This window comes from Epargyreus clarus, unplaced genomic scaffold (assembly GCF_041222505.1).
Source record: "Epargyreus clarus isolate Ecla_fem2 unplaced genomic scaffold, WU_Ecla_fem_2.2 ptg000007l, whole genome shotgun sequence".
NCBI lineage: Eukaryota > Metazoa > Arthropoda > Insecta > Lepidoptera > Hesperiidae > Epargyreus > Epargyreus clarus.
The window spans coordinates 5808332-5832006 of record NW_027332215.1 but is presented as its reverse complement, the minus strand read 5'-3'; the positions used below and the strand labels follow the sequence as shown (position 1 = coordinate 5832006).

Below are 23675 nucleotides of genomic sequence, written 5' to 3'. Positions count from 1 at the left end.
TTCTCATCAATGCCAACAGGGGCGTATAGTCAGACCCATTTATCTTATCTTGCATGTCAGTGCTATTCTGTGGTGCTATCCATGTCAATTTCATCGTGCCTTTTCTCAATAGCAAATACGAAAATATGTCTGTAGAAATGTGTGTGCAGTGTGCACCCACCATTTTAGTTTCTCTTGCGTCCACAGGAATCATATTTTATTAATATAGTGAATATTCACGTCGTCGTATACAACTTGTCTAGAGAGAAAAGAAAAAGCTTGAGTATTAACAAATAATGGGATAAATAAATCACTATTATATCAAGCGATATAATGCTTTCGTTGTAATTGTAAAAAATAAATTATATGATAAATGTTAAAATCATTTATTTTTATTTTTATAGCACATAAGTGACCAATGACGTTTTTGATAATATTATAATTATTAATATTTATGGAATTACACTTCGATTACTTAATAAAATATTTTTATAATTATTTAACATTTATTTATCAAATAAAATTAATATACATGTTCGCATTTTGGTAAAATCAAACTGTAAATGGCTTTCATTCCATTAATAAAGAGGTATTTGTCGATAAAATTGACGGCATTGTACGTCTTTACAGTCTGTGACAGCGCTGGCCTGGCGGCGGATGCTGCGTGTATTACTCACATTGAAGAAATAATGTTATTTAATTATTTATTACTTTGTACAAACATAGCTTTTATGTTAAAAATGGATTTAAATCAATTTTGTACTTGGAATTATTGTCAATTTTATGTAATTGTTTGGTTGGATTGCAATACGATTGTATTTTGGCTTCATAAAATTATAACGAAAATATTTAAATCTATATTAAATGAACCAACGCCAAAGTGCCTGTGTGCACAACACACAGGCACTTTGGCGTTGTGCATATTTTCGAATTTCTTTAAAAACTCTCAATTAAAATGCTTTAATGTTTTTTTTTACTAAATTACTAGAAAAAATGTAACATAGTAACAATGTATTTGTTATTAACTTTGTTATTTTTTATTTTAAAATGTAAAACTTATACAACCAAAGTTCTAGTTAAATAAATTTGAGAATCTAATTATTCTTACAAATTTTCTGTGCGACGAATGGTTTGCCTAATAGAGCGTGAAAGCGATGTGCACCCCTTTTTCAAGGTGGCGGCCAAGGGACAAGAGTTGCAACCCCATAAATTAGGATATAGGTTTACACTAACACATAGACATACAAAAAATAAAACTGCGTCCTCTGACTACTACAACCCAACTGTAACATTACAATCGACTTAAGTTAAAGAGACATTCTCTGCCAGTCATCATTGGTATTCCACCGGTAACCGATCTCTCACGTTACCCAGTTAACGAGCTATTGTAACTGATTTTAATTATCGGCATCGAAGAGAAAAGTGATTAATCATATAATTAAACAAACTTATGTTTATTTATTAGCGAACGGTAACGAGGTCGCGGACAATCTCAAGTATCCTGTAAATACTATTGTTAAAATTAACAAGAGCTATATAAAAATGAAATACACAAATACGTATCAAACGTTACGTATGATGGTTATTAATGATAATATTTTAGATCAAAAATGTACGTATATTATCCAAAAAATTATGCTAGTAAGAAAAATACAAGAAAAAAATGTGATTCCGAAAATTGCGCAGACTCCTGCATGGGATTGAACCATCAACCTCTCAACTTGCAGCCGAGTGCGCGAACCATTTGCACCACTATTTGAGAGCTATGTGAGTAAGGGTGATTCTTTCCTAACATTATTATCGGTTTATTTGTAATGCAAGCTATTGTATAGAATGATGGCATTATTATGATGAATAATTATGATGGTTACGTACAAATGTAACACTAAATGGAAAAGAAGTTCTCCCATACGTAATATATGAGAAAAATGTTTACCAACTGAAAATCTTTAGTAATACATCCAAATTAGGAACGATCTTCATTCAGCCGTTGAATGGGTGAAATCTATTTTATATTAAATTTACTTTTAGCCTAGTGGTTAAGAAACCCGGCCTCTTGATCGAGAAGTCCGAGGTTCTAATCCTAGGCACGCACCTCTGATTTTTCAAATTATGTGCGTACTAGTTTTTGCCCGCGGCTTCGCCCGCGTCAAAAGAAAATAATATGACATACTAACATACATAAGACTGAAAATTCGTACCTTCATTGGAATGGCAGTGGCGCCATCTGGCGAAAATTGGTCTTATCAACTCTGAAACCTTCGTGGACTCATGGATGACTTTGCTAAAGATTATCACTTGATCAAATGTATAGTTTACGATTAAAATAATCGATATTTTTGGTCCAAAAGATCGATTCTCCGATTAATCGATCTTAGATCGCCATCCCTACTTTCCGTGGGATTTCCGCTATAAAAACTATCCTATGTCCTTTCTCGGGGTTCAGACTATCTTTGTACAAAATTTCATTAAAATCGGTTCAGTGGTTTAGGCGTGAAGAAGAGACAACCAGACAGACAGACAGACAGACAGACAGAGTTACTTTCGGATTTATAATATTAGTAAGGATTAGAAATTAATTATCACTTGCTTAAACGGCGAAAGAAAACATTCTGAGGAACACCACTGAATCGAAAATATCACATAACCTTTTTTTAACACGCTTTTATTAGCTTGGGTTGTATGTATGTATGTACGTAACAATAGCGGAATCTTTGAACCCGAATTCTATCCACTTTGAACGTTCAGTTTAATTCAAAATTTTAAAGAATTATCAAAAACCGATGACAATACACGATTTTAATTATTTTGTACCATTGTCCTTATCAACATTCTCAGGATTAACGATTTACGAGGCGAGAGAAAGCGCCTTAGAGAAAGTTCAGGCAAAGTTACTAGATTGATTTTTAGTTTTGAAAAATAATAATGTTATTTCCCTATAACTCAAATGTACTGAAACATATCTATAATTCCATCTTGTAGAATGATTTTTAGGATTCCGTACTCAAAGGGTAAAACGAATCCCTCCGCTGTCTGTTCGTGAGTCACAGGGCTTTATCTCTTAAACCGTAATAGATGGACACTTGATTTTTTTACAGACGATGCATAATGATGGTCGCTATAACAACAAATACTAAAAATTAATAAAATAAATATAGTTCAAAAAACTAAAAAACACGCTTTTATGATAAAATCAACTAAAAAGTAGAAAATAATTTTCAATCTAGGAATCAATTAAGGAACAGTAAATAGTATAATTGTGGAAAAAGTGTGGGGTGCTTTTCGAAAACTGATAAGTGGAGCACCTTTTAGTTGATTTTATCATAAAAGCTACTTTTTAGTTGATTTTATCATAAAAGCGTGTTTTTTAGTTTTTTGAACTATATTTATTCATTCTAACGTCTACTACACAATCGTATAGGTCACAACGACGCTCGAGTTTCTACACATTTAGCATCATGGGGCTCCCTACTACTAGGATTAACGGGTAAATCTTAAGATTTTTTACAGTAACATATAAAATTGAAGGTCCCGTGCAGTCAATAAGTTGTCTCAATTATTGATGCGAAATCATAACTATTCATAGAACAGAGCCTGAATTTGACACTTTATTATTATTTTTAATTAGTTTCTTGTCGGATCGGCTGTTTGCCTACTTAAACGTTAGATGCACTCGAAAATGTTAGCTTACAACGTTTTGAGACGCATATTGTTGCCTTAGTACGTAGGTATTGGATATTTACAGTTCTCTAACTACCAAATCCGCTTTAAAGCCTGTGGCTATCTCCCTAACCGCCACAGACAGGAAGTCTCATCCCATTGCACGACTATGTTGGAGGAGTGTACCAAAAGCAAATATTAGTTTACCAACTCTGAGGTCGAGCAAGGTATGTTTATAGAAACAGAAACTTTGATAAAGATACTATTGGTTAACTGTAATGTCATGTAGTAACGGTAAAATTCATACACACGCGGTAATCTCTGGGGCTTCCTTGTAATTAGATAAGCAAAATATTCGTCAAAATATGATAAAACACGCTACGACTTTTTACGCAGTTGCGTGACGTATAATCTAGTTAACATGTTCGGTTGAGTTAGTGATAGAATTCCTAAAAATGTGAAAGACAACTCATTCGATTTAGAATGACGTATAAAAAAATAACCAAGTGCGAGGACTCACGCACGAAGAGTTCCGCACGTGAATTATGAAATTACTCAAAGCAAATTTAGTCCCCTTATCTTCTGAGATAAAAAAAAACGTATAAGTCACATTCGTTAAATGTCACAATACACCCGATATGCGTAAGGGTTAGATGCACATGACGTGGTGTTTGCTAATATTTAATAGTGATTGAGGTACAAGGTGGTCAAATTTAGCCGTCGGTTGAACATACCAAAATAATTATATATTCGATAACTATAACTTCATAATTTCTCATTAGACTTTGTTACAGCACAGAGTATTTTACATTGTAAGACATGCGGTGGTGCCCCTCGACCACAAAGGCTTTAACAGTTTTCCCAATAAATACTGTTATTATTGTAGTTCTATAAATAAATCTAACAATAGCCTACCGAGTTTAGAGAGTGGCTACGAAGTTTTGAAACTGACAGTTTCGCCCCGTACTTACATTCTATTGATTTAGGAACTGACAGTTTATCATGCAATTATTAATTCTTAAACAAAGCAAATGAGAAAATAACCATTAGTTTATATAAAAGCGATATTAATATTTAACGTACTTCCCGTTGCCCCACTGATTTGAAATATGAAATACTATGTAAAAGTTTATATGTAAATGCGAATCAGCTAATGTTAAAGAATAAATAGTTTTTTTCCTAATAAATATAAAAGAGTGCTCCACTTATCAATTTTCGAAAAGCACCCCACACTTTTTCCACAATTATACTATTTACTGTTCCTTAATTTATTCCTAGTTTGAAAATTATTTTTTACTTTTTAGTTGATTTTATCATAAAAGCGTGTTTTTTTAGTTTTTTGAACTATATTTATTTTATTAATTTTTAGTATTTGTTGTTATAGCGACTATCATTATGCATCGTCTGTGAAAAAATCAAGTGTCTATCTATTACGGTTTAAGAGATAAAGCCCTGTGACTCACGAACAGACAGCGGAGGGTTTCGTTTTATCCTTTGAGTACGGAATCCTATAAATCATTCTACAAGATGGCATTATAGATGTGTTTCAGTACATTTGAGTTATAGGGAAATAACATTATTATTTTTCAAAACTAAAAATCAATCTAGTAACTTTGCCTGAACGTTCCCTAAGGCGTTATAATAAGATGATGTTGATAAGGACAGTGGTACAAAATTATTAAAATCGTGTATTGTCATCGGTTTTTGATAATTTTTCAAAATTTTGAATGAAACTGAACATTCAATCAAAGTGGATAGAAATCGGGTTCAAAGATTCCGTTACTGTTACGTACATACATACATACATACAACCCAAGCTAATAAAAGCGTGTTAAAAACGAATCACAGCAACCCGAGCTCGAAGGGATTGCATCATTAAGGTCGTCTTCGTCGTCGTTAGTATCATGTAGGGCCAGGGTCCTTGTCACTACGATTCAAACGAGCCCAAACTAGATGCTGCAAAAATGATCAATAAAATTCCGGAAAGTTGCTCAGATTGAATTTGCAAGATTTTAATTGAAAAAGATAAACTCATATAGCTCGAAATTGTTCAAAATTGTTTTGTGTACATCACTCCTATGACATCTAATTTCCAATAATCAAAACACAAGATGTCTATGACATACATGGTCTACAATACAATCCACATATCAAATCGATATCACGTCTAACGATAATCGCGAATATTTGTTAAAGCACTAGGTGTAGTGTGTAACGAGGCAATTGTTAAAATACTCGTATAAAGATGGCGGGAATGATTGATGAATAGAAATTGATCAATATCGGGAAAAATGGAGCACCATGCCGCAATTACAATGTGCTTAAGTTATGTATAAGCCATAGATAAAGTAGTAAAATTAAAAAAGTGTGAAGTTTGTGATAATTTTATATTTTTGTTGTTGATAATGTTTTGGATAGTACCTGGATGAGCGAGCTTTATACGGTATTTTGTTTAATGATGTTTTTTAAAAATAAAATTGGCTTGTAGTCTAGTCAACAAGTTGAAAAACGTAAAAAATAGAGATAAAGCTCCTAAAAATATGAGAGATAGTTCGTTTGAGAGGTTTAGAAAAATGTATCTTAAGAATTTTTCAGAACATAAAAAAACGCATTTTTTAAAATAACATGTAAATTTAGTTTTTCGTTAATAAATTAATACACTTAAAACAGCTTACGGCCAAACGGTGGTTACATGTGCGTTTGTCTTTCGATCCAATTTCCGTCCGTAAAATATTTGGAAAGATGGAAAAATGACAGGATTCATAGTACGCCTAAAAGCTCAGCTGTAATCCAATCACGTTCACTGATCCGTTGCAACGAATATTTCACCAGACCGAGATGTAACTTGGTATGACCCTTTTTGACGTTACATCGTTAAATATCAATAAAACAACCAAACATTTTGGAAGATGATCGGAATAATTATATTTATAACGTGCTTTTGACCGCGGCTTCGCTCGCGTTACGAAGTAATGTTTTCATCCCCTATTTTATCCCCTTGGGGGTAGAATTGATCAAAATCCTTTCTTAGTGGATGCCTACGTCATAACATCTACCTGCATGCTTAATTTCAGCCCGATCCGTCCAGTGGTTTGGGCTGTGCGTTGATAGATCACTATGTTAGTCAGCCACCTTTGAGTTATATATATATTTAGATTATAGATATATTAATATTAATTCAAAATCATAAATCCGAGCTGAACTCAAAACGACTGATCTTAATTAACGTTTAGCCACCATTCCCACGCCCGTTTTTAAAAATCAATCCACTCAATGTTATGTTTACCAAAGATCAACGTTTTACTATTACTTCATACTACATATTGTCAAATTTCGATGTAAAATGTGGATAGATTGAGCCGGGATGGGACGGGGATCAAACCCGGAACCCTTTGCGCGTCAGACCGGTATGGTGACCGCTCGGCCGCGCGCGTCTTCGTAGTTAATAGACAAAGCAAACTCACATTCGCATTTATAATATTAGTTAGGATTTAAAGCCCTATAATAGATCTGGAGTTTCACTCACTAAAACTAGCCACTGACGCATGTTGCGAGGGATCACGCTTGAACGCACCGCTATCTCCCTTTCATGATACTCAAAGGGGGTGTCTCATCTGCTGTTGATTATAGACAGGCTCGAACTTTACATACATTTTAGTGAACATAATATTAATTCGTTCACGTAACGTATCATACCCAATATTACGTTGTGTGCGCATGTTTAGCGACAGCCACTGACACTTTTATACCCATACTGTCGAATCAAAAATCAAATCGATTTGTCATGGCCAGCAAGATCGCTCAATTTAACCATCCCAGACTTCTTTCTTTGGGACTACTTGAAGTCACGGGTCACTCGCAGCTCTTAAGAAGAATATTCGACTAGAATGTGAAGTGTTACCGGTGGAAATCTTAAGGAAAGTCGTGGAAAATATGATAAAAGGAGTAACGAGGCCGATTTTGATAAAAACTAAAACTGCATCATTAGTTTTTCAAAATATCTTTTCCCTAGCCGGGAATCGAACGTGTTCATTTTGAAAAAAATACATCCTCTATTATTATTCTACAATCTGATAGTGTTGCTAATAAGGATCTAATTGCGGTTTTTCCTTTAGTTTGTCATTTATATTCGCTGTCATTATAAATGAAAAACTAAAGGAAAAGCCGCAATTTTAAAAAATACATATTTTTCATATTAATTTGGCAGTTAAGTTCCCGCCATTTATTAATTTAAATATTTCGCGTATTTACAATTTTTTGTGGCCTATTATTAAAAATCATTCGAAAGTGGACGTTTTGTTCTCCAAGAATTTAAAGATTTATGTTCGACTTAGTTAAGGTTATTTTTAGGCCTATTATAATAGATTTTTAACTTGCTAAGAACGGAGTTTCGTTTAATACAGATGTAAAGTTAACAATTTGCGAGAATGACTTTTTCGACTCAAGTCTCAAAGCCGAGTGATTACTAAACAAAGATATATAGAAAATCATATTTAGTGTTGAAACGAAGTTGTAAGAAACAAATAAAAATTAGAATTTACTAAGAATTTATTAAGATTTTTAAAGAAAATAAATCCTAAAAACGGCGGGAACTTGGTTGCTAACTTATTACTTTCTCATACTAATCCGTATCTCATGGCGATAACATCGAAAAATTCGTTGATCAATCAATAAATTCTCCGGTGTTATGACTTATGTCCTTAAGGATTATACATAAGTCAATATGTTATGTATAATCCTTAAGGATTAGTATGCCAATGTAGGAAAAAAAATACGTGTGGCACTCGGAGACTGCCGCGGTAAAGCTATTGCATAGCATTTTTTATGCTATGAAAACGCTCAGAAGGAATTCCAGAAATACAATATATTCTTCCATAATCATCAACATTTACATTAATACATCTTTATCCACTATTTTATCATATCTCCATTATATAAGACATTGCAAATATTAGCTGACATTTCATAACTCCAAGCAAGACTGAACATTCTAAAATATAAAATAGAAAAGTATTTAATAAGTGACATAAAGTATTAACAACCAGCAATATAAATGGATCAATGCGATGTGCCTGTGACATTTGGCCGAATGTTACAGGTACATCGCATTTTTCATTAATAAATGCACTTTGTTTATTCATATTTAAAACACTTTGTACACAAATTATTTGTACCATAAATCATAATGGCGTTTTGATTTTGTGCTGTCAAGTCTGTCAGTTGTAATTGTACGTTTAAAAATAACAAACACTCTTTTACGTTATTTTATCAATCCAGAATTCAACATAGCTTATGTTGATAAAACAAATTATTTGGATAATATGGTAATATAATTTTGAATTTTATAATGGGAATATAAAATATACTTCAGGCAATTTTAAGATTTCTGCACGGATTATAAAAAATGTTTATTACTGCCATCTGTGTTCAAGTTGACGAATTAAGGTTATCAAATAAAATAATAAGAAATGTAAAATAATACTTTATTCAATTATATCCATATTTTTCTATTGACAGTCAACAACTCGGTTGCCTGGAGACTTGATATCCAACAGTCCTCCACCGCTATTTTCACTTACACCACCAGGGGCGCCGGCAGCATTTGGTCAAGGTGACGGCGCACCAGTATGCCATTTTCAGTTCTGACTTCATAATGGAGTCTACCTAATCTTCGGATGACGACTCCGAACTCCCATTTAACTCTTGGGTTGGTGTAACTGCGGACTTGTACCTTATCACCTTGTCCGAACTCCTGCGTTGGCAGTGCATTGTAATGTAATCTGGATAGTGGGGCGGATTTCTTAAATAAGGCATGCATATAGGTTCTTACCTCTCTGCCGAACATTAACTGATAAGGTGATAACTCTTTTGTATTAGGTGTACGTCTCAAGCGTGCCTTGACAGTTAAAAGTTTATCAAATAAACTTCCGCTCTTGCTGATATAAAAGAACATTCAGGTATTAGCCGATTATTTTCTTTTTGTACATTCAAAAATTTAAATTTTAGCTTTGTATATATTTCTTCAAATTCGTACCTGTATTTTATTTCCTCTTCTAAATTTTCTTCTTCTGTAAGCCATTCAATTTTTTCTTGAATCGCGTAGAATTTGTTCAAATTTTCTTGTAAAGAATTTAGTCGTATATTTATTTCTTCAATGTCAATTTTTTCTATTCCCGAAATGTAATTTTCGGTTCGTTTCATTAACCCACATAATGTGGCTCGTATTTCCTTATTGTTTTTTAGTTCATTCGACATCTCGTCGCCAATATCAAATAAAATAATAAGGAATGTAAAATAATACTTTATTCAATTATATCCATATTTTTCTATTGACAGTCAACAACTCGGTTGCCTGGAGACTTGATAGTTGGATATCAAGTCTCCAGGCAACCGAGTTGTTGAAAGGTGTTACTTATTTTCGTTACGGAATTTCTCGATTCGGTCGCCGCGCTCAAAGCCCGCGATAAAAGCTATGCAATAGCTTAAAAATGTATATTGATTAAAATTTTCCTTTTCCTTTAATTTCTCACATAACATTACTTCCAAGAATTTGATCCTTATAAGCAGTTAAGCACAGACCGAAGATACACTATCAGACAGTGGAATTGTGAATTTTTTTTCAAACTGAACTCGCTCGATTCCCGGCTAGGGAAAAAGATATTTTAAAAAACGAATGATGCAGTTTTAGTTTTTATCAAAATTGGCCTCTTAACTCCTTTCAGCATTTTTCGCTAATCCTTATAGTTTCGGATTTGGCCCTGAAGGCCTTGAAAAATTGACCCTGTATGTATATTATACATACATGTATGAATTTAAAAGAAATGGCCTTTGTTGCCAGAATAACACGTAATTAGAGTGTTGAGAGTGTCACGTAAATCATTCATTGTATATATCTATTTTGCCGACATCCCCATCATTATAATTAATTTTATTACTTCATAATCTCTATAAGCAAACACAATATTAGTGGAGCGCCTGGGGGTTTTCACCTCGGATTAGAGTTATAGTGAATGAATTAATATGATCGATGTGGGATTTTGTTTTTTAAACTGTAAATTGCAATGTTTACCCAAAAATTTTTTGTGCACTTCATTTTTACATTGTTTAAAAAAATATTATAAAAAAATATGTTTGACCATATATTTTCACTTAAAACAGTAATCTTTTTTATTTATATGTTAAATCTTACCCGAGTAGACATATAGGAACATTTTTCAAAGATACCTGTGTATAAAAATAGCAGTACCTAGGGATCTCGAACAGGTAGAAAAACGTGGAGGGGAGAGCGACAGCTGCTATGTACAATGGAATTTCTCGGCTAGTTTAGTTGCAAGTAACACGTGTTCTGTGAATATTGTGCTTCTATAACAGTGAACATGTGATTTATTAGTGAAAAATTCTTGTATATTTTTGTACTGGAAGGTGTATTGAAGACGACGTTTTTATATTGAACTATTACAAATTATTTTGTATTGCTTAATTTGGTAAGTGATTAGATTGAAAACTACAGTTCATTATTGAATTTAAAGATCAGTTTCAATAAAAAATATATATGATAATAATGAATCAAATACAATTAATTAATTATTAATTGTTTTTTATTAGATTTCGAACAATGGATAAACCAACGGCTAGCAGCATGGCTGCTGAAAAATAGCTACATAATATGTATACACCTGGGTTCATCTTCCGAAACAGATTCAAATTTAGGTGCAATTATAAAAATTAGTCGAGGAGTAACCTCTTTACAAGCTGCTTCAACCGAACGACAAGATGGATTGTTACCTCACCTACAAACTGAATTTGTTTATGCTCATTCAAGTAAGTAAAATTAAATAAAGCTCGGCGTAGGCAGATTTCATACATCAAAACTCCAACTTTAAATGAATCCATCACGAATTTTATACCTGTCCAGAAATCTGCTTATTATCGAGATATCCATAAAAGGATTTCTGATATACTTAACCGACTTACAAAAACACTCAGCAAAATATCATTCGGATTGTTATACTTTGCTGAAAAATTCAATTCACCTCAGTAATGTTGAAAAGAAAATTAATCTGAGAATTTCGATGGTAGATGCAGCAATGGAGTAAATATACAAGTACATAGAAGAGAATGATGATTGCCAATTTACCATGCAAGAGTTGAAAAACGTCATCACTACAGAGCATATCCCGCATGAAAAAACTATTAAAAAACGACTAATAGAACGCTTTCACGATGATATTATCATTTCACCTAAATTTGGGTCCAATACAATTATATGTTTTAAAAAAAATAACCATGATGTAACCGTGTGGATGCCGATAAAGTGGTTTATACTGCAGTGTAGCATGTTTACAGTGCAGCATAAATAGTTGTTCCAATACTTCACCTATTATACAGATAGATGAAGTAGAAGAAAATATTTGATGTAGACAACAATGTAATATATTTAAATAAACAGATTTTGTACTAATATTTTTTTTCTTTTCATTAGTCATAATTAATTACCTATTTTTTTTAAATGTACACAATAGAGTACGTTTCGTTTATAATTAAACTGGCCGAGAAATTCTATTGTACATAGCAGCTTTCGCTCCGCTCTCCCCTCCACGTTTTTCTACCTGTTCGAAATCCCTAGGTTCTGCTATTTTTATACACAGATATCTTAGAAAAATGTTCCTATATGTCTACTCAGGTAAGATTTAACTAATTAAAAAAATAAAATACTGTTTAAAGTGAAAATATATGGTCAAACATTATTTTTTTATAATATATTTTTTTATGCAATAAAAAAATGGAGTGCACAAAAATTTGGGTAAACATTGCAATTTATAGTTTAAAAAACAATATCCCACATCGATCATATTAATTCATTCACTATAACTCTAATCCGAGGTTTTACGGTTTAGAATGCTCCAGGCACTCCACTATATCTTATTCTTGAACTTGGCAGCTCATTTAACGTTAGGGACATGTCAGAGACAGGATCAAAGGAAGCTTTAGGCTTTTACCGAAGTGCATGTACAACTATCGTCCAATATATTAAAGGAAAACCTAAACACAAAATATATTTTACACAGATTTCATTTATTTTTAGATTCATTATATAACTTGATGATCGGGTGAACTTCGTACTACCTAAAATGATTTGATTGTAACTCTTTAGAAGCGATTTTGGTGGTAGAATCCTCAGTGGCTCGACTCCGGAGACACCACCGGCACTTATTTCTACCTAATAACAACAGTGATAAACGTTGTTGTGTTCTGCTTTGAAGAGTGTAGTAAGGGTGACATACTTGTCCATTGCGTTCCAACTTAGTCCCCGGGAGTAGCAAGTTGGCTAGTCTGGTTAGATGAGTTACTCTAGCTTGGCTTGTGAGCTAACGAGGCTGAGTCGATAATTTCTCTGTCTTGACAATTTGATTTGCTTGGTTACTTTGTCTTGGTTGGTTGGCTTGGCCGATTTAGATAATCGATTCAGATTCGAGGTGTTATATCTTTAGAGGATATACAGGTGTCACTCACCAATTTAGAGACTGTCGTTACTTCAACAGATTTTTCACATCGGACGGAAGTTAAAGGAATAGACAATATAGAAAAGAGGAAATAGACACGATTGCACACACTATTCACGACACTATAGTCCGGATAATAATAAAAAACGCCACAGACTAAATAAACTCGTAACAGATAAATAAAAAAAAAACATAGTTTAGGACCATCCACATTATCGCGCGGAAACACGCGGTGGTATACACCTTGCCGTTACCGTACACATAGAAAACTTGACCAAAATATGACATGAACTCTTCAACCCTTATAGCTTTCACATTGTCATTATAATAAACAATTAACTCGTACTGTACTAGATGGCGTTGTACAAATAAAACATAGCAAATTTAATCATATAATAACTATTTATGTACTATCTAGTACAAAGTGATTAAATCATTGTATTTTCATTGGTCTTTCACATGTGTGCATTAAAGGCAGCGAAGGCTTGGGGTAAACGCTAGTAAATAATGAATGCACCACATGAATGATTTGAAGTACAGCCGACCATAGCAGCTTCCTACTGTCTGCGTCTCAATTTACTATTCTCTCCATATACTTATATCAGCTCGCCGTCTCCGGTATTATAATTTCAATTGTAAAACTATACCGGACTGTTTCCACCTTCACTGAAATCTATCGAACGTTGAGAAATTTACAATATTAATTACAATAAAATCCATAAACTGAATACTCCAATCTTGCTGAAACATGTTTGAATGAGTTCGTGGTTATGACTGTTATGTTAAGAAATATCTATTATTAAAAGATTTTATCTAATTACTACATTTCTAATCTGAAGTTGGCCATTGTTACCGCCAATTACTAAATTGTAACGCCTCGGATAAGTATGCCTCCTTTACCACACCGTTCAAATCGGAACACGGCAGTGTTTAACATTTGTAAAGCAAAAATAGGTGTGACGGTAGTGCGTATGGGGTGGAACAATAAAGATTTTTAAAACTTATGATAATATTTTGTCGTTGGCATGATTATTTTTATACGCTTATAAGTCGCTACTTGGAAAAGTACTTAGAATTTTAAAATTATTATATTGGGAACAATTTAGTTGTACAATTAATATAGCTATTTAATAATAGAAGATTAAGTGATAATTAGTGTGTTAAATATAACGAAACTTTTTTATTGGAAAACGTTTTGTACTATCGTGTGACCTTAAGGATAAGGCGTCGGACTTCGGATCCGAAGATTGCAGGTTCGAGTCCTGTCACGACCGCTACTGCATTAGTAATATACCATTTTAACATTTTTATTTTTTTCTAATATTTGCGGAATATAATTACGTGCGAGTTTTTATTATTTTAAACTTTAATACTAAAATTGTTATCATACTAAAAAAAATGTTCTCGTTTTAAATAATGGTACTATGAACGTAGAAAAGTCAAGTAAAATAAAGATTACAAAAATATATATTATAAATGCCGCTGGAAAATTAAATATAGGTACCTACAGGTATTACTTCTTAAATACGTCGTTAGCCTGATTTTATGATCGATTCCTAATTCGAAAACCTATTTCATATTATACTATGTACATTGTTTTCGGAATATCAAATTATATTAAAGGTACCTCTCTGAGTGTCGCGGCTAAAAATCAGCCCTTTCGGTTAGCTTCATCATTATCATTATTTTTCTAAATTTCTATTGTTATAAAAGAAACGTTCATTAGCTGAATAATACAGCAGCGTTTTTTTTTCAAAAGTAAAAAAAAATCACTCCATACCTGTTACCGGTCGTGATAGGACTCGAAACTGCAATCTTCAGACCCGAAGTCCGACGCCTTATCCATTAGGCCACACGATCTTTGTGAACATGATTCAAATTTTGCTATCACATGATTATTGTGCCTAGTAAATAATCATAAAATATATTAAAATAAAAATATATATTATACTAGCTGACCCGGCAAATGTTGTGTTGCCATATAAATAAAAAAAATGTTAAGGGTGATCAACCCTTATCACTTAGGGGTATGAAAAATAGATAGTAGTCGATTTTTAGACCTTTTTTTTTGTTTTCGAGGGGGAAACCTTCAAAAGGTACCCGACGTCGGGAGCGACGCCGGGTTATGTGGGATTTTTACCGCACTAAAACCCCCCCCGGTGGCCGTCCTCAACGCTTGTTGGAGAACTCCGGGATCTCCGAGGGAACACAACCGGAGTCCTCCAAGCGCGATGCCCCGATCGGGCTCTGCCCTGGGGGAGCACTTTTGGCTCCTCCCACACCATCTGGTGCTTACGACGATATGCGACCACACGTACTGTCGTCCTTCCCGGGGTTGCTTGCTGGACGGTTCGAGCTCCCACTCTTGCCGCCCGCAACCCCGGAAGCCCCCTTTTAGTCGCCTCTTACGACAGGCAGGGGATACCGTAGCCCTATTCTATTCCCGAGACTACAGGGACAAAGCCGATTCTTAGACCTACTGACTATGCATATAAAAAAATGGTGAAACTCGGTAAAGCCGTTTCGGAGGACAACGGTAATTAACATTATGACACAAGAATTTTATATATAAGATTTAATTGTCATGTTATGACAATTAAATGTCAGTTTTATGCACGGAATGTATAATAGAACGCCAAAGGTTTACTAGAAATAAATCGAAGTTTCAATTGCCATACAAATAATCTTAATGAAAGTTTATTGGAATTTTCAATGTCGTGCACAATTTATTTTATTCTGTAATTACAGGGTGGCGCAAAATTAATCACCCTATTTTGTTTTTGAATAACTTTTGTACCGAATAAAAAAAGTGATTTCGAGTAATAAAAATCTTTCCCAGGACCTGTAACTTTTTTTTTGTTTATTAGAAAATCTGATATCTGTCAAGTGTCTTCCACCAGCGTTGATTCAAATTTAGCCCCCTTTTTATCATATTTTACACGACTTACCTTAAGATTTCCGCCGGTAACATTTCGCATTCCAGTCGAATATTGTTCTTAAGAGCTGCGATTGACCCGTGACTTCAAGTAGTCCCAAAGAGAGAGGTCTGGGATGGTTAAATCGGGCGATTTTGCTGGCCATGCCTAATTGCCCAAACGGGAGACTACGCGACCAGGAAACGTTTCCTTCACAATATCCATTGTGGCTCGTGCTGTGTGTGCGGTTGCACCATATTGTTAAAACCACATGTTCATCAAGCGCTGATCATCCAATTCCGATAGAAAAAAAATGTTTATCATGACCCTGTAGCGTTCGCCAGTAACAGTCACTGTATTGCCGATGGCATCCCCAAAAGAATACGGCAATCACTCCTCCCGGGTGAATGGCGTCCCAGATAGTGACTTTAAGTGGATGTAATGAGTCAACAACAGCAACAAGCCTTAGACAATCGCAGCTCTTAAGGAGAATATTCGACTGGGATGCGAAATGTTATCGGCGGAAATCTTAAGGAAAGTCGTCGAAAATCGGGCGCAAATTTGTGTCATCGCTGGTGGAAGACTCTTGACAGATATCATATTTTCTAATTGGCAAAAAAAAAGTTACAGGTCCTGGTAAAGATTTCTATTACTCAAATTTTCGTTTTTTATTTATTACAAAAGTTATTCAAAAACAAAATAGGGTGATTAATATTGTGCCACCCTATACTTTCTACAGAATATTAAAAAACACATACAAAAAAGTCGAATGAAATCCCTAAAGAATGGTTCTCAAGTCAGTGGCGTGACCAAGGGATTTTTTTATATATATTTTTTAATATAGGAGTAGTAGATGAACATGCAGTTCACCTGATCATAAGTGGCTACTGCCGCCCATGGACATCTGTAATCAACCCCAGATAGGATTAGATATTCCTACCTGAAGTCGGCCACAGATGCGCCGCTACCCCTGCGGACTAAGCTGGAACGCCTAGGAAAAGTACGATATAGAAACATCATATGTATATGTAGTATATACACACTGCAGTACATAAACATAAGTTACGGGTAATAATAAATAATTAATGTAATGCAAGATCAAACTTTATTCCAAGATTACACCTCAATTATGACTTCATATATTACTCACTACATTCACTACCACTCCAGTAAAATGTACTTTTTTGTATCCATTGTAAACAGTTGAATGCCACACGCGGCACTCTACGCTACGTAAGTACTACGAACTTTGTAGACGCGCTTCCTACGCTAATACTACGCACATCGTAGGCCGATCGCGTAGCAATATGTCTACACAACAATCACAACAAGTATGGAGTATTCGCCAATATTCGTAGTAGGCAGTACACGTATGCTTAGAGTACTAGAACATCATTGAACGTAAAATATTCTTAGCACTATTCCAGAGTAACTTAATTATCCGTTGTTTTGTCGACGTCTAGAAATAGAATCAACCGTCTAAATATTTTACCTTTATAATATGTACATATATGTTCTAAATTTTTAACGCACTTTTAGTTTTGACCCTAGACGAACATTATTATACATGCAAAAGTAAATCATCTGCAACTTCTTATCAATTTGATTTCCTTGCAGCAGATGTCTTAATATAATTATTACAAGAACACTTTGAATCATTATAATATCAACGAGCGCGGTAAAAGTAACGGGAAAGAAAGTTTTGTTTTCGGTATTGTTCATTTTATATTTGTGAAAACAAACAAGACCTTTCCTTCTCGATACTATTACACCAAATGGCAATCGCCAACAATTATGATTTATAAGACTTTAGCTGATAAAATAAGTTTCTAACACAAGATATAGTTTATAATGCTAATATTCTATTTATGTTTTTAAATATACATTCTATATACCAGGAGGCTTTGTGTCGCAAGAGTATTCAATCGCGGTCATATGAACCTCTAATCAGGCCCGTTTTATTATTTTTTATAAGATAGGAGTAGAAGACGAGCATGCAGTCCACCTATTAGTAAGTGGCTACTGCCGCTCATGGACATCTGTAATCAACGCCTCGGAAAAGTATGTCTCCCTTACACACACCGTTATAAATAATTCGTAAAATGTAGTTAAATTTGTGAGCCAATACGGCTTAAAAAAGTTCAAGTGTTAAATGATTTAATTGTTTCAACTCACCGGCCTACCGTAATATATACGAGGTAAATACTTCCGTTCGCTTAATATTCATATTTGTATGGTTTGTAAACATCAAAACGTGCGTTTTGTGTAATTTCCAATACAGTAACACTAGTAATTTTGATTGAGGTTAAATTAGTGGGTTATCGGCAAAGCAAATAATTTAACCGGCGTCTAAATGTTTGAAATACAAATTCATATTCAGATTAAAATGTGAATAGATCATTTTGATGCTTACATGGTTTTATTTAGTATCATGTCTGTTATATGTGCTTGTAGTCAATTGAAATGTTAAATGTTTAATTGCAATAGTCAGAGGTCGTTAATAATTTTTGGTTGTCAAGGCGCGGTTAATGTAGATCTAAAATCCTAATTGAAGGTGGTAGAACCGTTTGTGGTTCGACTCCGGCGGCACTACTGCCGCAGTTAAGCAGCAAGCAGTGTTAAGCGCGCTGTGTTCTGGTTTAAAGTGTGTGGTAAGGTCCTTAGGGGTAACGGCGCATCTGTGGCCGACATCAGGTATGAATATCTAATCCCTTCTGGGGCTGATTACTCCTATATTATATTATAATATAAACTGTGGGGCCGCTGCTTTTGTCCCTCGCCTGCATCTTGCAAAAGGGGTACAAAAATTCGTATGTATAACTTCGGCACCATAATTTGTTGTTGTGGAACCAAAATTATCAAAGTTAATAACGAAAATAGATCAATATCGGGCAGTAAAGGACAATGCCCATGAAAGTATGGACCGCCGTCCAGAGTTGCATCAAATTGAAACTTGTTGTGGACGATGTATCATTTACCAATTACTACCACCAATACTTATTTTTTAGATCAACACCCGGGTTCTGAAGTTATTTGTCGAAATGTTACATAACCTCAAAATCGCAAATATCTGAAGATAGATTGATGGTCGGTTTTAACTGATAGTAGGTACCTATAATGTTGTCCCTGTAGTTCCGAGACCAGAATAGGGCTACGGTATCCCCTGCCTGTCGTAAGAGGCGACTAAAAGGGGCTTCCGGGGTTGCGGGCGGCAAGAGTGGGAGCTCGAACCGCCCGGCTAGTGACCCCGGGAAGGACGGCGGTATGTGTGGTCGCATACCGTCGTGCCCACCAGACGGTGTGGCGAGCATCAAGCTCACCTGGGCAGAGCCCGATGGGGCAACGCGCTAAGAGGACTCCGGTTGCGTTCCTTTGGAGATCCCGGAGTCCTCTACGCAGCGCCGAGGACGGCCACCGGGGGGGTTTTAGTGCGGTAAGAATCCCACATAACTCCGTGCCGCTCCCACGGCATAGGGTACCTTTTGAAGGTTTCCCCCTCGTAAACAAAAAAAAAAAAAGAAAAGGTACCTATAATGTAGTTCGATTAACATATATCCATTTACTTTTAAAGGTAGTAGGTAAAAAAACCTAAAATAATCCTAAAAACCTAAAATAATGAATTCCGAGTATAAAATACCGCCATTTTAATTTTTAAGAACAACAATCAACATTTCGTCTTATTTTATCTTAAATGGAACCCCCTTGTTCAAAGAAACTATTCTGATCGACAAAGCATGTAAAAAAATCAAAAAATAATTTTAATATTACTTTCATTTTGATGCATGAGAAAAATCATTAGTCAAAACACTGATAGATTTTATTGAATTCCGAGTATAAAATTCCGCCATTTTAATTTTTAAGAACAACAATCAACATTTCGTCTTATTTTATCTTAAATGGAATCCCCTGTTCAAAGAAACTATTCTGATCGACAAATTATGTTAAAAAAATCAAAAAATAATTTTAATATTACTTTCATTTTGATGCATGAGAAAAATCAGTACCAAGAATGGGCATTCTCCTTTGCTTTATTATCTTTTTAACACGCGTTTATTACTCGTAGCCTTCGATCACTAATAAGAACTAGATACACAATCCCATACAAAAAAGAACTTAAAAAGTGGCGTCAAATTGACGTCAAAAACAAAGAAAAAAAAAAATTGACGACCGTGGTTTGTCACTTGGACAAGGAATTAGTGGAGACGAACTGTCATTACTTTTAATATTTTTATTAGGTTGAAGTAATTAATTTTAATGAACATAATAATAATTTATCAATGAAAGTAAGTAATATGCAGTCACAATTTATTATAATAAAAATATAATAAGTTTAAAATTAAAATATAACCAAATACAAGTAATTTAATTAAAAAATCAACAAGCTGTTTACGCCGTTATCCAACGAAATGGACTAAATAAATATGTAGTAAACCAACATTTATTTCAATTATTTTTACCGACTGCCAAGGAAGGGTTATGTTTTTCGCGCGTATCTTGTATATTTCTCTTCATTTATTTGATCGGATCTAACAAACGGCTGGATGAATGTCGACAATTAAGGTGTCATTATATTCGTCTCAATGACCCGAGTGTCCTTAGATAGGGGTTAGAAAAAAAAATCAAAATGGCGGGTTTTTGGCGCGTAATAGTAATATTATTATATTTGTATATATATAAAATAGCAAGGTGACTGACTGATTGACGGACTAAATTATTTTTTAATTTTTCAGAAATCAACGTACAGCCAAAACCGCTTAATTTAGAGTTCTGAAATTTTGCACATGGGTTCGCTATATAGCGTAAATAAGTACTAAGAAAGCCCTTTTGGAAATTCTACCCTTAAGAGGGTAAAACATATGACAGTTTTTTTCAAATCCTTTAATTTTGAAGCAACTACTGTAAAATTTAGTATTTGGCTTTCTGGATAGAAATAAAGACACACCTATTCATCCCTTTCCGAAAAATCAACCCCATAGAGGGCAAAATAAGGGTTAAAAGTTAATTTGAACAACCGTCAATTTTGACGCAAACACTATGAAATTTTGTATCTGGCTTGTTGGATAAAAATAATGAAATTCTACCCCTAACGATATAAAATAATTACCAGAACTTTGAATTACTGAAGTTATATATTTTATAAAGCGTGGATGTTTTTCCGAAATAGTAACACGTTTTTAAAAAAAGTTAACCAAAACTATGAGGTGGGGTCTTCGATCACTAATAAGAAGTCTGTTGTCTATATTTTGTTAAAAATTTTGTTTTTTTTTCAACACCTATCTAAGGACACTTTGGTATTTGAGACGGATATAATGACAACTTAACTGTCGAAATTCAATATCTTTGAAGATATAGATATTGAAAAAAGACTGTAAAATATTATCGTCGAAACTCAATGAATCCGAATGTAGATCTGAATAGTGAATATATAGTGGGATATGGAGCTGGAGATTTAGTACGTTATGTAGTCAAAGCTACGAAATGTGACGCATGTGTAAGTAGTTTGTTAGCCCACGATAAATTGTTCTTTCACAAGCTTATTGATGTGAAATATTTAGGCGGTCTGTTTTATTCATCTCTAGACGTTTTTGTGTTTGCAAAAAAACAGAAGTTACAATTAGGCTGTACCAGATGTGTCCTAAAAAGAATTTAGTTTCTATAATTTCCACCAAAGTATTATCATCATTTTTGGGTGATGATGTCTTTTCATCCAACTGCCACGACAATAATCATAGAATTATTACAATAAAGTCTATTGTTGAACGATACACTAAAATAAGATTGCATTACATAACCAAAAACGAAAAAATAAAAATCCATCGATATTATATTTTGTGCTCATATTGTGTTGTGCTGTATATTGTGTTGTGTATGTTGTGTTGAGCTCATATTGGACTTTACGCTGTTTATGTCGTTATCCAACGAAATATATTGCCGCCGACTTCAGAAATATGTACTAAATCAACAATTATTTGTATTTTTTTTACTTTGTAGTGACATAGAAGTCGGAAGTATATGTTTTGTTGAAAAAATTGATTTTCCAACACCTATCTAAAGACACTTGGGTATTTGAGACGAATATAATGACACTTTAACTGTCGGAATTCACACAGCCGTTTGTTGAATTCGAGGGAATAAAATGCAGTGCAGCTAAAGTCAGCTTATAAAGATACATACAAGATACGCGCGAAATACATAACCCTTTCTTGGCAGTCGGGTAAAAATAAAAATACGGAATCAAGAGGATGTCATTAATTTCCTTGAAATAAAATGAGTTTATTGTATAACAGTCTTTTCGATGGATTTTTATTTTTTTCCGTATCTTTTTTGGCTATATAATGCATTCTTATTTTAGTGTACCGTTCGACAATAGACTTTATTATAATAATTCTATGATAATTGTCACGGCAGTTAAGTGAAAAGACATCATCACCCAAAAATGATGATAATACTTTGGTGGAAATTATAGAAACTAAATTCTTGTTAGAACACGTCTGGTACAGCCTAATTGTAACTTCTGTTTTTTTGCAAACACGAAAAACGTCTAGAGATGAATAAAACAGACCGCCTAAATTTTTTACATCAATAAGATTGTGAAAGAACAATCTATCGTGGGCTAACAAACTACTTACACATGCATCACATTTCATAACTTTGACTAAATAACGTACTACATCTCCAGCTATATATCCCACGATTTGATCAACATATTCAGACCTACATTCGGAATCATTAAGTTTCGACGATAATATTTCACAGTTTTTTTCAATATTTATATCTTCAAAGGTATTGCTGGAGTTGATTATTTCGTTTTCATTTTCTGCGCGATATCCTACTGAAGTATAGTTAAGGCTGGGTATTGTATTTTTACCACTTAAAATCGGAATATTTTCCAGGGGTATAGTATTTCCTGTAAATTTATTACTAAGTTCTAAATGCATTAGCATTTTTTTATAAGCGGACTTTAGCTGCACTGCATTAGGGTTATTGTTATGACCTCCATGACTTCGTAAGTGGCTAAAAAACAATTCGATATGATCTTGGCTAAATTTGTAACTTAGAAGAAAAGAAAGGGTATCAGATTCAACTAGAGTCCTAAATAGATATATCAAGCTTTCAATGCAGACTAAAAGTCCAATCACACCAGTATTGGCTTGACATTTCCATAACGGAGTATTTTCCGAACTGTATACAACCCTCGTTTCGTTTTTTGTTTTAACAGTTTTTTTCCTACGGATATCAACACTTAAAGATATTAAATATTGCTTAGCTTTAATTAAATATGGAATAATTTGGTCAGCGTTACTAGCACTTAGTGGTTTTTTATATCCATGATGTTTTAGATTCCTAGTATTTAATATATCAAAAATATTATTTAAAATTAAAATGAACTCTACTGTTGCACTAACGTCTTTAAAATCGGTAAGTTTAAGGCTTTTTTCACAAAACTCAATAGCTTTAGCCACACTTCGACTCAAGACCTGAGTAGCTAATTTTACCTTCATTATTTCATTTCTGAATGCTATATGACGATGAGATAATTTGTTGGCAAGATGTAGTCCTTTTTCTTCCTGTAAGTTGTGAAGGCGACGGATAAAATCCCATTTTATAAGATTCTGAT

The 23675-nt window shown here is 33.9% G+C and overlaps 1 protein-coding gene and 1 long non-coding RNA gene across 2 annotated transcripts in view; both read left to right on the top strand.

The window, feature by feature from the left end:
• The window catches only part of LOC140743282 (uncharacterized), a 101349-nt gene that overhangs the window by 16079 nt on the left and 61595 nt on the right, over nt 1–23675 (top strand). The window lies entirely within an intron of this gene.
• LOC140743095 (uncharacterized) lies at nt 10607–12100 on the top strand. The gene is made up of 3 exons (XR_012102376.1): nt 10607–11123; nt 11245–11460; nt 11719–12100. It is a non-coding gene; the product is annotated as an uncharacterized LOC140743095 (long non-coding RNA).